General features: G+C 33.6%; 1 protein-coding gene across 1 annotated transcript in view; it reads right to left on the bottom strand.

The window, feature by feature from the left end:
- The window catches only part of LOC113780170 (putative disease resistance protein RGA1), a 34,966-nt gene extending 21,459 nt beyond the window's left edge, over nucleotides 1–13,507 (bottom strand). Inside the window, exon 1 of the mRNA XM_027325985.1 lies at nucleotides 13,453–13,507. The gene's annotated coding sequence lies outside the window, so the exon portion shown is untranslated. The remainder of the gene's footprint in view (nucleotides 1–13,452) is intronic.
- Between the last annotated feature and the right edge of the window lie 1,104 nt (nucleotides 13,508–14,611).

Genomic DNA, 14,611 nt, shown 5'->3' with positions numbered 1-14,611 from the left:
AGTCCTTTAATACATTCCCAACTATGGCTCGTGGGGCAATTCGCCTTGATAGATTAGGGATGCCATCAATTCGGAAAATTAAGCGTATGAAGGGCTGAGTAAAAAGGAGATTTGAAGTGAGTTGGCTATGAAATGGGGCAAGGAGGTTTGTCTTTGATTTATTGTCTTTAGTGTTGTCTGTTGTACTTTGAAATGGTCTTTTTCCGTTTGTAAAATTTGTTTCTATTAATAAAAGTGATACGAAGTTGTTGAAAAAAAAAATATATATATATATATACCAAGAATAACAGGAAGCTACTCGGCAACATATAAAAGTATATGCTAGCAGAAGAATAAATGTCAAAAGCACGTGGAAGCCAGATATATATTTCAACCAAAAATGAAAAACAGCACTTACTTTGGAGAGAATGAACACTCTGGCAAAAGCTGATCCGTTGGATTTGCAGAAGTTCCCTTTATAATGGTGAGGCTACGTTAAAAAAAAAACATTAAGTTTAAGGAAAAATAAATAAAATTCAGCTCTTACTTGAGAGAGAAAAAGAAATCTCTGGGAATAGCTGATCCGATGAATATGGAAAAATTCCTAGTATAACGTGAAGCTACTTACTCAAAGTAAAGTTTAAGAAAAAACTTACTTTAAGTTTGAAGGAAAAAAAATGAAATTCTGCACTTACTTGAGAGAAAAAAAGAAACGTCTGGGAATAGCTGATCTGATGTATATCGGAAAATTCCCAATATTTCGCGAAGCTGGGAATAGCTGATCTGATGTAAAGTTTAAGAAACAATATTCGGAGGAAGATGAAAATTTGAACCGATATAGAAACAATAAGTGTATGCAAAGCTTTTTGGCAATGGAGATGGTCTTTTATTGAGGAGAAAGTAGTGAGTTTCCTAGCAGTGTAGTAGTACAATTATTGAATGTGGTGGACCTATAGATTACAAATAGAGGTGGCAAATCAACCCACTTAACTAAATTTATCCATACCCGCCCATGAATAGATGGGTATGAGTATCTTAAATTTTTGTATATGGATATAAATGGGTTACCCAATAATATTAAATGGGTATTATTGGGTAACCCATCAAACCCAATTAATCCATTTAGAATTCTCTTCCCCCCAAGTCTCTTCTTTTCCCCCACTTTTTTTTTTCAAAATTTTCATTTTGTCATGATGTTAACTACTTTTTTTTTCATTATTATTATTTGTTGGTTTTATCTTATTATTTTATTTTCTCTTACTTTTTTAACTTGCTCATTTTTTAGCATTACCAATTTATGATAAATTTTAGCCTATTTTCTTATCTTTATAAAATGAAATTTTAAATTTATATATGAAAAAAATGTTAGGGGGGATTAAGTTTTTATATTAATTTTTATAGTACTTAGTTCAAATTTTATATTCTTATTATTCAATTATTAAATAATAGGTAATTTTGTGACAGAGTATAAATGAAAAAAAATTGGTAATTAAGTTTATTGAACATTATAAGTAAATATTTAAAACTAATGATGGGTACAAAGAGTGGTATAAATTGATAACTTAGTTTGCAAAAATGAATTTAAATGAGTTTACAAACGGTTAAAATAAATAGGTTATAAATGGGTAATTGGGTTACCCAATTCATTTTTTGACTTACCCATTTATACCCATCTAATTAAATGGGTATAAATGAGTTGACTCACTTATACCCATTACCCATTTTACCCAATCCAAAACCGCCCAAGTCACCCATTTTGACACCTCATTTACAAATTTCCAAGCAATTGCTTGATAAAGTAGAGTGAAAATATTACTGCATGCCTTTTCAGGTTGTCTAGTGATAAACTTTTGAACATGGGGACCCAAATTAGATTCCATCCTAGAAATTTGGTTCACGAGTAGGAACTTGGAAGCTAACAGTGAACTTTACCGGTAGAACAAGTGAAGGTTGATGATAACCATGCTTCTTTTGTTTTTGCTTATACAGTTAAGCTTTTTTTTTCACAAGATTATTTTAAGTTGAAAATAAAGATACTAAAATGAAATTACGAGAAATCCACAGTTAAAATAAGTTTTAGGACAAGTTGTATCAACCTAATTTTTGGAAGTCTTAGGGGTGATATAGAATTCGTGGCATTATCTTGCAATCTTGAATTGATTGAGAAGGTTGAAATATTGGCCAATGGGACAGTAAATTATTGTCGTTTTTGTCCTTATAATTGTAAACAAGAATTGGCTCAAATAATAAGATTTAAGTATTTTTGTAGGAAAGTTTAGTCTGTTTTCAAGTCCTATCCTCAATATTGTTTTCAAACCCTATACTTAATATCTTTTTCTTATTCGTAGTTACAACCATATGATCGCTCTGAAAATTATTGAACATATGATTTTTTCTTATTCTTGAGTAAGATAACTTCTCTTCCAAAACATTTCACCGCCACAGGATACATGTTTTTCTTCAATCACTCCATGATTCTCTCCTAAGAGCACCATTTGCACCTATTGACTAAGTAAGTTGAAATTTCTCAAATATGGTATAGGAAAATTTTTTTAAATATTTTACTTTGCCAAAAGTAAATGACCATGTTTTCTTTACTTCACATCATGTGTTGGCCTTACACTGAATTGTTTCGTGACAAATGGTCAAAACCTAATGTAAATTCATATTATACCTGCAGTATACGTTCTTACACTTAGTCCTAAATAACTACAATATTTTGTACATTTTGAAAATATTTTAAAATACTTATACTTTATAACTAATAGCATAAGGCACGTAAAAAAGTTTAAAATATTATAGCTCTCAAACAGTTACCATTTGTAATAAACTCTAAAATTTATGAACGATTATGACATATCTCATGAGTCATGCAGAAAATAACAAACTATTTTTATCCTAATTTGTTTTTTACATTTATACATATAAACCCTCAACGATGTCAAAAGTTACTGAGTTAATATCTTATTATGATAAGAAGAGATAAAATTGATATTCATGTAGTATAGTATGGGGAAATTATAGTAATTTTACTCATATATTTAGTTGTGTAATTTTACTCGAAAATCAGTGGTGAAAGATTTTTACTCTGTCCTGGGAAAGAGACTATAATACCCTTGATATTTGGTCGCGCATCTTACAAGATGATGCTTTCTGTCAATTTTAACTGCTGGAATTGACAGAAGGACCACGAATATACTATTTTATTAGATCGAGGGTCAAACCTTTATCGTTAATTGTTGGAGGGTTAAAACTTAATCTGGAAAAGAGTTGGAGAGCCATTAGGACTCTTTTCCTTATAAAAATATGTGGAAAGAGGAGGAGAACAAATACTCAATAATTTATTTCACTCAAAACTCAATAGTAGCAAATATCAAGTCGTTTCACTCACGACAACTCACAAATCTCAATTATGAGATTTTCTCTCAAGTCTAATCTCTCAACTCAACTCAACTCTCCACTTCTATTAATAACCTACTAGACTGCTAGAATTTAGAGACTCTAAAGTTTCCTACAACAAATATAATTGCAAACCAAAACTTATTTGGAAACTAACTTGAGATTTCCTAATCTAATATGGAAACTAAACAAATAAGCTACCAAAACAAATTAGGAAACTAAATACTAAAATAGCTTGGTAATTTTCTACGGGAAATTATAGTAATTTTACTATTTAGTTGTGTAATTTGTGGATATGCTTATATTATTCATATAGTGCAGAAATTCTGATTATATATGCCTTGCAATTACATATGATTCGGAAAAAATTGTTGAATCTGATATGCCACCTTTAAATGATCTATTTCTCTATTGATTTGACATGAGCTTCAAATCTGATGGCACATCTGTCCGACCCCAGCCAATTTGCACTTGGTATGAGTGATGCTGCAGTTCATGTGATGGAGCCATTGGATGCAAAGGCCAAAATTGGGTTAGTTTGAATGTATCGTCTAATTCCTCAAGTTTTGTACTGAACAGTCAGCCATGTGAAACGCCTTCTAGGTGACATTTTGCATCAGTTATTGGTTTGATAGGATGAAGAATCTTGTGTGCTCAAGTTTTGCCCAGATAGTTATCTGTAAAGTTATGGTCCATGTCCCTTCCTAGTTTGAGCTAAATGTTAAAAAATGCAAAGGATACAATTTTGATTGGTTGTTTGTTTGCTTTAGGGGCCTGCAAGGTTTTCTGATTTTCAACCACTAATAGATTTCAATAGATTATTGGTTTATCCTGCTCTTCTACAAAGTCCAATTTATCACTCTTTAATTCAACTCTGGCCCCTTTTTATTCGATCTTTTCCTGAGGAAATTTAGGTCAATACCATTTCTGCCTTAGGCATTTTAAGATTATTTTAATCAAATCCCTAATGTTGAGCCAGTTTCCTTACTCCTCTCCAAAGTAGATGCAAAATTATCATGTTAACTAGTGATCTCTGTCCAGTGCTCTATTGTAGTGCTCTCCTCCTTGTTGTCATGATTTAAACGGTTTATTCTATTGCAGTGGTATCCATGAGACGCACTTTCTGCCTCCATTTCAAGTGCAATATACTCTTGTGATGGTCTGTTCGTCTACACAGGATTTTTGGTCTTTAAGTGGTGCGTTTCTATGGATCTGACGTGAGTTTTCAAATGTAGCAGCAGCAGTAGTGCTTTTCCCAGCCAATTTGCTCTTGGTATGAGTGATGGTGCTGTTCATGTAATCCCTCAAGTCCTGCAGTGAATGGTCAGCCATCTGAAACGCCTCCTAGGTGACATTTTGCACCAATTATTGTTTTGGTAGGATGAAGATACTTGTTTGCTTGCCTTTCGCCCAGATAGTTAAAACTGTAAAGTTATGTTCCTTGTCCCTCCTAGTGAGCCAAATGTTGAAAGGCAAAGATACTTTTTTTTTTTATTAATAAGATGTTTGCTTTTGAGACCTGCAAGGTTTATTGATTTTTGACCAATGATTCATTTGTAAAATTTCAGCAGTTAATCCTGATGTTGCAAAGTCCAATCACTCTCTCCCTAATGCAACTCTGGTCTCCTATAATTGGATCTTTCCTTGAAGAAACTTAGGTCACTACCAGAATGATCAAAACAGACTGTTGACATAGTTGCCATTTCTGCCATGGGCGTTTTAAGACTTTTTTAAAGACACTATCGCTATTTTATACCATTTGCTCCTCCCCTTTTACGCCACGGTCCTAATTGTTTGCATCCATAAGAATGCAATACTAACGTGCACTTTGATTTGCAGTTTATAGTTTCATTAAGAAGAGGAAGGTGCGACTGCTGAAAATTGCAATGATTTGAATTTCCAAACTTCCAACTTCCACATCGAGAATTTTCCAATCATATCTATTTAGAATTCTAATTTTGCAACTTCAATGCATAGGTCCATATGTACTTTGAAAAATTTTATGTCGGTCCAAATCAATTGCTTGACATGCCTAGTAATTGGGTAACACATCTAAAATTCATCTAACCTATCATGTATATACGCATAATAATAATTATTACTCGCTCTTACATTTATGTACTTTTCTTATTTAATCTTCCCTACACTTTCTTGTATTTATTTATTTTTCATAATTAATCTTACATTTTCAAATGTGGATGGTCTAAAGTAATAACATTATGAAAAAAAAAAAACTAGAACTACAATCAAATCCCAATATCTTCTTCATTTAATCCAAGCTCTAGCAAATGACTGAATTCATATCAACTAGGCATTGTATCAATTAGGTACAAGTGTTGGTCTTCTTCACACTTACAGGACAGTACACAAATACTTTATTACGTAATTATGTTATAAGCAGACACACCCATATATTAATTGTAATGCAGAATCTTCAGGTCCGGGATGTGCTTAATTTTGTGCCATTCCTCTCCTCCCCTTTCACACCGTGGACCCAGTAGGTAGCACTCCTCTATAGTCAAACTTTGGAGTGTTGTCATCATTTGAATGCTGGATGGGAGTGTTTCAAGCTTCGGACAATCATCTAGATTTAGGTGTCGAAGAGAAGTGAGGTGATCTCCAAACCAGTCTGGCAATGAAGTTAGATTGCGAAAACCAATCAGATGCAGTTTTTGTAGTGTAGGGAAATGTTTGACTTCCTCTGGCAGAGCTGTCGCGTTTGACCCTTTGATGTGTAGATGAGTCAGGGATTTGAGGGCTTTAGTCCCCATTGATAGACTCACCAAATCATAGCATTTCTCGATACGGAGTTCCTGCAAAGAGGCAAGGCCTCGCAATCCTTCTTCTGGCAGAGACTCCAGCTCGGGACATTCCCTGATGGTCAATTTCTTCAAAGCCGTGAGGCTAGCCAAGCTTTCAGGTAAGGCTCGCAGACCCTTCATGTCACCAATACCCAGGGATTCAAGAAGACTAAGATTTTGTAGCATCTCTTCTGGAAAACAACTCAATCCTTCAATCGACTCAATTATAAGGCATTGAAGACTAGTGAGATTGGAGATTGAAGCCCATGCCATGTTCGGGCAGTACTTGACGTCTAACTGCTCTAGGGATGGCATACGTGGCAATGGCAATGTCAACGTTGGGCAATTCATAAACGACAAGTATTGAAGTTGAGAGAATACCCCGAGAGTACCTTGGACTTCTCTTCCTAACATTCCTTTTAGGTTGGGCATGTTCAATAACTCCAGTTGTTTCATTGACGAGGACCTTGCAGAGGCTGCAGCAGTACTCTCCTGGGCCCCATATATGTACTCAGTTGAACTTTCGTTCACACCAACATTTGTTACAGTTGAAATCCAAGATGGAAATGATGAACCTTTGAAGCCGTCTATACACAGCAATTGAAGGTCGGGGCAGGGTTTGAGGGCTTCAAGCACTTCCTCATCGTTGTACTGTCGAAGCGTTCTTTCGGAATCCCAACACAAATACAACTCGCGGAGACTCTCTTTTTTAATTAAACAAGCTTCTTCTGCATCCTTTTTGTCTTTAATCCTCTCAAGGTGCTCAATTATTAGCTTTCCTCTAAGCATATTTAGGTCTTGCAACTCATTTAGTTGGAAGCCTTTTTTGCCACTCAGAACGACCTTACTCAACGTCCGCAGACAAATCAACTTCCCAATTCCACTTGGCATGTGAGTCAAACCCCAGCAGTCTTGTAGACAAAGATGTCGAAGATTTCTGAGGAATCTCATGCCTTTGGGTAGACTCTGAAGTTGGACACAACCATTCAGGTTTAAAATTTGCAAATTCCACAAGCCACAAATTGAATTGGGTAGTTCAACAATTAAAGATGCTGAAAGATTTAGATGCCTTAAATGTTTCAGTTTGCTTACTGCAGGTGGCAACTCTGTAAACCCTGCTTCCTCCAACGGCATTGATCTTACAATGAGTGCCCTCAGGGAACCACATTTTGACAAGAAAGAAGAAAACTGGTCAATGCATGCGCTTGTAATATGAAAAGCCACCATTAGCCTAATGGGTCTATTTGACTCTGTTCCACCGTGTTTCGCCTCCATTACTGATTGAGCCAGATCATGGACAAGGTCATGCATCTTAAAAATGAGAACATGGCCAAATTCATCTTTGTCCACAGCTTGGAACAATGATCTATGATGTAGTTCAGTCACCACAGCATCACCAACATCTTCCACTTCCATCGTTTCATTAGATGAAATCAATCCATTTGCCATCCACAAATGTATTACCTCCTCTTTTTCAATTTTAGATCCCTTGCGAAATACTGCACAATATGCAAAGCAACCTCTCAAATCTACCGGAAGATTAAGGTAGCTCAATCTCAACGCGGGCAAGATACGCGTTTCATCTTCAGGTAAGTTCCAAATTTCACTGCATTTCACAGAGTTCCATTCATTTTCTTCCCTTTTAAATCGTAGAAAGCCTCCAAGAGCCTTTGCAGCCAGCGGAACACCACCACATTTTTTCACAATCTCTTTTCCGATAACTACAAGGTTAGGATATTCTTCAGCCTCTTGATGGCCAAATGCCCGTTGCCTAAATAGTGACCAACACTCATTCTCTGACAAACTCGACAGATAATGAGTTTGTAATGTGCCCATTATTGTGGCAACCTTCTCCATGCGAGTTGTCGTGACAATTGAACTACCTTTTGATCCGCATTCCAGAACAGATTTCAGTTTCTCCCATTCCTCTGGATTCTCATTCCAAACATCATCCAGTACAATCAAGTATCTTTTCCCTCTCAACAACTCTTGAAGCTTTCCTTGGAGAATATTCAAGGCTAAGTCTCCAATAGAAGTCTTTCTACAGACTCAATTAAGACTTTTATTATCCTCTTCACATCAAAATCCTCTGAAACCCAAACCCACAGTTTTAGCTCAAAATGCTCGGTTATGCATTTGTCACTGAAGACCAATTGGGCAAGTGTTGTCTTTCCAAGGCCTCCAACACCCACTATAGGGAGCACTGATACATTTTGATCGACTCTATCTTTTTCTTTCGTCAAGATGCGTACGATCTGCTCTTTTTCCTCGTCCCTTCCAAGAACTTCAGGTTCATTTACCGTGGATCCAGTCTCACGGCTTGCATTGAAATAGCTCCCACGCTTCTGATCACTCAAACCAAGCTTTATTCGCTCATCAGCTATTGCATTAAATTTTTCAAGGATCTCCTTCATTCTTGTCCCAATCCTGTGACGAAACACTAAGTTTCCTGCTACAGGGTAACACATCAAACTAAAACAACCAGAATTTTTGTACTTGATTCTTGAGGCTTCAGCTGCGTAATCATCCAATACGTCATCTATTTCACAGGCAACACCATTGAGCTTCTGAAACCAGAGTTGTATCGCCCTGTCTGTGAATTGCTTCTGCTCTGCATCTTCAAGCACTGCCTTGGTAGTGGAGAGCAAGCTTGAAAGCTTTTGCATGTCAGTTGCAACGCCACAAAGCAATCCAAGCTCCTTCTGGATCATGGAATTCAAAGTATCTACGAGAATTCCCACAAACGCTTCCATCACGTGTGACCTGAAAATCACATTTAAAGCAAGTTACATCAATGTTAATAAAGTTATTAGAGATTTATAACTTGATAAACCCTATAGAAAATGAAAAATTGCAACATAGTTATAAGCAAAAGCTGTTTTTCTGTTACTAGTAAACGAAGAAAACATATCTTCTACGATAACATGAAAACATTGTTCGGATTCGTTTTAGGCAGCCAGTCAATGACCACCAAGAATACTTATCGATTAATCAAAGAAATGTTTTCAGAATAATTGGTGGACATGCATGGTTACAAATTCGAGAAACGTGTTAACAAAATACATACATGCGGTGGAAGATCATGCATGGAGCTTAGTCTTTGAATCATGAGCCATGGAAGATAATTTTAAAAAAAACCGATTTAAATGAAGTATTGTCCCTATTCCAAAACCAACTTATCAAGAATGTTATGAAAAAAAAAAAATGGAACAATCCTGGTGAATGAATTTTAGGAAGAGTTCAAAGTGTACGATATAGAGTCCCAATGAAAATGGAATCTTTGGATGTTTCAACATTAAAGCCTAAAGTGAGATAGGAGCACATACAAAGGCAATGACCTTTATTCATTTACAGGGTTTTATAAGCTCGAGGTTTTCACAAGGAAAAATGGACATTACTATTTATAGGAAATGCTTTCAAACACCATTTTTATCTGGAGTAAAATTTTTGGGTGAATGATTCCCAATTGTCCTTCATCATTTACCAATGATTTTATTTGGTCTTTCAACTTGTACAAGTGTTTATTGAGTTCCTCAACTTAGAAATTAAGTTATGAATAGTCCATCCAAGCTAAATCTCATTATGGTAATATTTACTTTCCCACTAAGGTTCAATTTAATGTCTATTTTCCTACTCTAATTTTAAATATAAAACATACATGTCCTTTTTAATAATTTCAGTTAAGTATCTAATAGTTGACTTATTTGAATAATTTAATATGTGTTGAAAATTTTGAATTTGGTTTTAATTCATCCCAAAGACTGAATCTAATCAAGACAATTTGCATTCTATAATACTAAGATTCATTTTAATGTAAGTTTGGCTCCTCCCAAGTTAACTTATAAAGTAGTCAAATTTGCCACTTAATGGTTTCGATAAATATTGAGTTGTTAACTAGTTTGACTACTAGTGGTGAGGGGAGGGTTCTTAGAATCTTCACTACTTCCAGGTTCAGAATTCAAATTTTTTGCCTGACAGTAAGGGGTGATAAGTGTGTGGGGAGAGATGGAAGAGTAACAAAAATGATTTAACTAAAAACCCTGATAACAATCTCCTTTAACGAATTTTGTCTGAGCATATTAATTCCAATCTACTGTTGTGCACATTATCATTCTAATTTGGGGCTAAATGATATATTAGATTCCAATGACATGTTTAGCGAAAATAGGGTACTTAAAAAAGAAGCACACAAAGAAGAAGAAGAAAAAAATTCAAAACAAGATAGTGGAATTTTTATTTACGTGTATCTTTTTTGTAATTTTTCATTGTTAAACTTTATGATGTTCTTTTCTACAATAACAACTATACAAAAACATTAAATAGTTAAATAAATCTCTATTATTTATTTTGTATATAATCTTTTCTTATTCTTGTTGGATTAATGTTTCTTTTTTATTTTTTTAGGTTTATTAGAATTTAAGCAGAATAATAATGATGATGACATTGTAACAAGACTAAATGAGTTCGCAAAATTTGTAACATAAGGCGATGCTAACTTCTCATGTGTTGAAGAGTAATTTTTCATTTTTTTAGTATATGTAAATCGTTAGAAATATTGTGTGTGTTTTTGGAAAAACAAAATTATCTCAAATAATATTTTGTTTGCATCACAAATACAATTTTCAATCAATTTTTTACGTTTTAAACTACTTTTATATTTCACATGTATCATATCTCAAATAGTGCTATAGCAAATTTTTTCAAATAGTATTTCAAATAATCTCCTATTTAAATACACTTGAATTACTTTTTTTGTTAGTCAAATTATTCGGTTATTAAGTACTTAAACTATTAAGTATCATACAATAAAGTAAATCCCTATAATGTCTAAAATAGTTGATTTTAGACAATGATAAGCAAAATAAAAAATCAAACCTTAAGAGCAAAAAGAATATTACCAAACTTGGATTTGATTTGGAGCGACCATTTAAAACCAAATTTATAAGTTGAAGGACTTGATAGATGCAACAAAATTATTGCTGAAAGTTGAAAGATTATTGAACTTTGATACCCAATTTTTTAGAGACATTTCCAAAAGCAACCCATGTAATTTTTTGGCAACAAAGGGAACATCATGCAGCAAACCAATTAAATGTTTTTTCTTTTTATTTTGGCAAAATTTAAAAATCAATATAGACCTAAATTAGGGATATGGAACTTTCTTTTTACACTCAATAGCTTAAAAAATATTTTCGTTGGACATGCCACCCAAAATATTACTTTATGCATAACTAGAAGCTATAAACTCATAGAACTAAGCCAGAGACGGATTCAATATCTGTCAAGATCAAAAAGCAAAGCGGAAACTATATGCATAACTATACAAGAAAAAGTGGAAGAAAAATTCCAGCCCAAAAATTTATTTGACAACAAACAAATTATTAGCAGAAGATATTTGGAGAACAAAATAGTGGAAGCTATATTTCAACCAAAATTTTATTTGATATACAAGTTAGAAGAGCATGAGAACTTACTCGAGAAAGTTTAAATACTCTTGCAATAGCTCTGATAAATATGCAGAAACTCCCCGTATGTTGGAAAGCTATGTACTCAAAATTTTTAATTTAAGCAGAAGAGAATATTAGGATGAAAATGATAATTTCCACAAAAGAAAGAAGCAAATTAACAAGTAGAAGAGATGAAGATTTCGACAAAGATAATAATTTCTAGCAAAAGTTTTGCAGCTATGGTCGAATATACAGGTGAAAGTAATAGTAGTAGGCAAGGAATCACTAATTTTATTGATTTTTATTCACTACCTTTATTGATTTGTGTAGTATATTGGTATAAATATTATCATTCTATTATGGGGCTAATCGATTTATTTGGATTCCATCGACAGGTGTAGCAAAAAAGGGTACCTTAAAAAGAAGTGAACAAATTAAGAAGAAGATGAAGAAAGATATAGGAATTTTTGTTTACTTTAATCATTTTACAATATTTTGTTTTCACATTTTATCATCTTTTCCATAGTATTGTCTTAAAAAAATGTTAAATTGATGAAAGAAAATTTTTTTATTTATTTCTGTACAAGTTTTCATTATTCTTGTTAGATTGATGTTACTTTTAGATTTACTGGTTTAGGTTTATTAGGCTTTAATAGAATAATAATGATGATGGCATACTAATAACAGAAAACAAATGTAGAAAAATTTATAAGCATAAGGTAATGCTAAGCTTGTGATGTACTAAAGAGTAATTTTTTTTTACCTTATGTAAATTTTTACAAGAGTAGTGTTATTTTTTTGTTACTCAACTTGGTCAACCATAATTTACTTAACCAAAAAACTATTCAATATGGTTATATACTTTATTTTCAAACTTTGAGAAGGAAAATATACCTGAAATCAAATGAACGTTACTACGCTTGCATTTGGCTTGGAAGGAATCATATGAACAATTTGGAACCAAATTTATAAGTTAAGGAACCTGATAGACAATTTTAAAACCTAAGAGATCAAATAGAAAAATCACTGGTAAAAGTTGAGGAATTATTGAAGCCATTCCCTACTTTTTTAGAGACATATCAAAAAATTAACGTACAAACCATCTTTTTGGTGACAAAGGCGACATCATGTAGCAAACAACTTAAATGGATTTTCTCTTCTCCGAAATTTCAAACTTAGTGCAGACCTAAATTAAGAATATGGAACTTTCTTTTTGAAAAAATTGTTAATGGAAATGTTGCTCGAAGTACGTCTTATGCCTAACTGCAGGCTACTGAACCATCAAACAAAGCCAGAGATGAATTTGACACCGTCAAGATCAAAGCGCAAAGTGCAAAATATATGCATAATAAAACAAGAAAAGCTGGAATTAGCTGAAGAAATGTTCCCCCAAAAAAAAAAAAAAGTAGAAGCTGAAGAAATGTTCCAAAAAAATAAAACAGGAGAAACTATGCTGCAACCAAACAATTATTTGATCAACCAGTTAAATGGATTTTCTCTTCTCGGAAATTTCAAAATCAGTGCAAACCTAAATTAAGAATATGGAACTTTCTTTTTGCACGCAACAACTTAAAAAAAAAATTTGTTAATGGACGGGTTGCTCGAAATACATGTCTTAAGCCTAACTACAGGCTACTGAACCATCAGACAAAGCCAGAGACGAATTTGAAACCCGTCAAGATCAATAAGCAAAGTGCAAAATATATACATAATAAAACAAGAAAAGAGGGAATTAGCTGGAAAAATGTTCCAATAATAAAAAAAAAAACAGTGGAAGCTATACTGCAACCGAGTAATTATTTGATCAACTAGTTAAAAGCACTTACTTGAGAGGGAATGAATACTCCTGCGAGGCGACAACGGATGCGACAAATATGTAGAAATTCCTTGTATATTGTAAAGCTACGTTCTGAAAACTTTGAATTTAAGCAGAAGAAAATATTTCGATGAATTGAACCAAAGAAAGAAGCTAATTTATATTGGCGAAACCTTTTGCAACGCTGGTGGTCCAGTGTACAGGAGAAAGTATTAATAATAGGTTAGGAATCAGTACTTATATTGATAAGAAAGCAAAGCTAAGTTCTTGCATTTACTTTCCAGGTTGTGTAGTGCACAAGGATTGAACATTACGTAAAATCAAGCTAACTCTTAGAAGTCTCTCGAGTTTTTTTTTTTTTTCGAAGGAAGAAATCTCACAAGTTACAAGCAAAGGATTTGTGACATTCTCCTACAATCTTAACTTGAAATCATTAGGTCCAAATTTTGGCCCACATGACACTGGATTCTTTCCTTTCCTTTTCAGACCAAGTGTGAGAAAAAATTAAGACATTTGGTATAAAAAAAAATATTCGAAACCCCCTCCAACAATTATTCCATGGTAGGTAATTCTTTCCAATCTCGTGAAATATCTAACCATCGTAATTTCAAAATGATATAACTTCTCCTTCTCCATAGCTTTCCACCATTATAGGAAACATGTTTTGCTTAAGAGATTCTACTATTCTTTCCTACACGACAAAATAAATTCTTCTTCAGAGAATTTTTTTCCCTTTTTAGAGAAATTGGATTCACGAGGGAGTTCTAAGACATTAATTAGTTGGATTTTGTCCTCCTAAATTTATTTAATCATCATACCTTGATTTGATGTTTCTAGTCCTTCGGTCACATTTGGCGGTTAGGTCCTTTATGTAAGTAAAGGATATAATAAATGTGTACATTCATAAATATTTATAAAAGAAATGAAAAATCCCTCACCACAAGCAATCACCCGCAAAGCCTTTAACCGGCTGATGATGCTCATGCACTACTGACACATATGCATTAGAATTGTGAGTTGAGATTTCAAGCTGTAGGATTAATATTGGTCTTTGTATATCTTCATCCAGTTGCTGCAGCAAAATTTTTTTTGGCGAAGTGGATTTAGATTTAGAAAAAGTAATTAATTCTGCGACACTAGCTCATCATTATTCTTTCATTATTTTTCTT

The sequence above is a fragment of the Coffea eugenioides genome, chromosome 8, assembly GCF_003713205.1.
Source record: "Coffea eugenioides isolate CCC68of chromosome 8, Ceug_1.0, whole genome shotgun sequence".
In the NCBI taxonomy this organism is placed as follows: Eukaryota; Viridiplantae; Streptophyta; class Magnoliopsida; order Gentianales; family Rubiaceae; genus Coffea; species Coffea eugenioides.
Note: the sequence above shows the minus strand (reverse complement) of the source record. Positions and strands in the feature narration are given on the sequence as shown.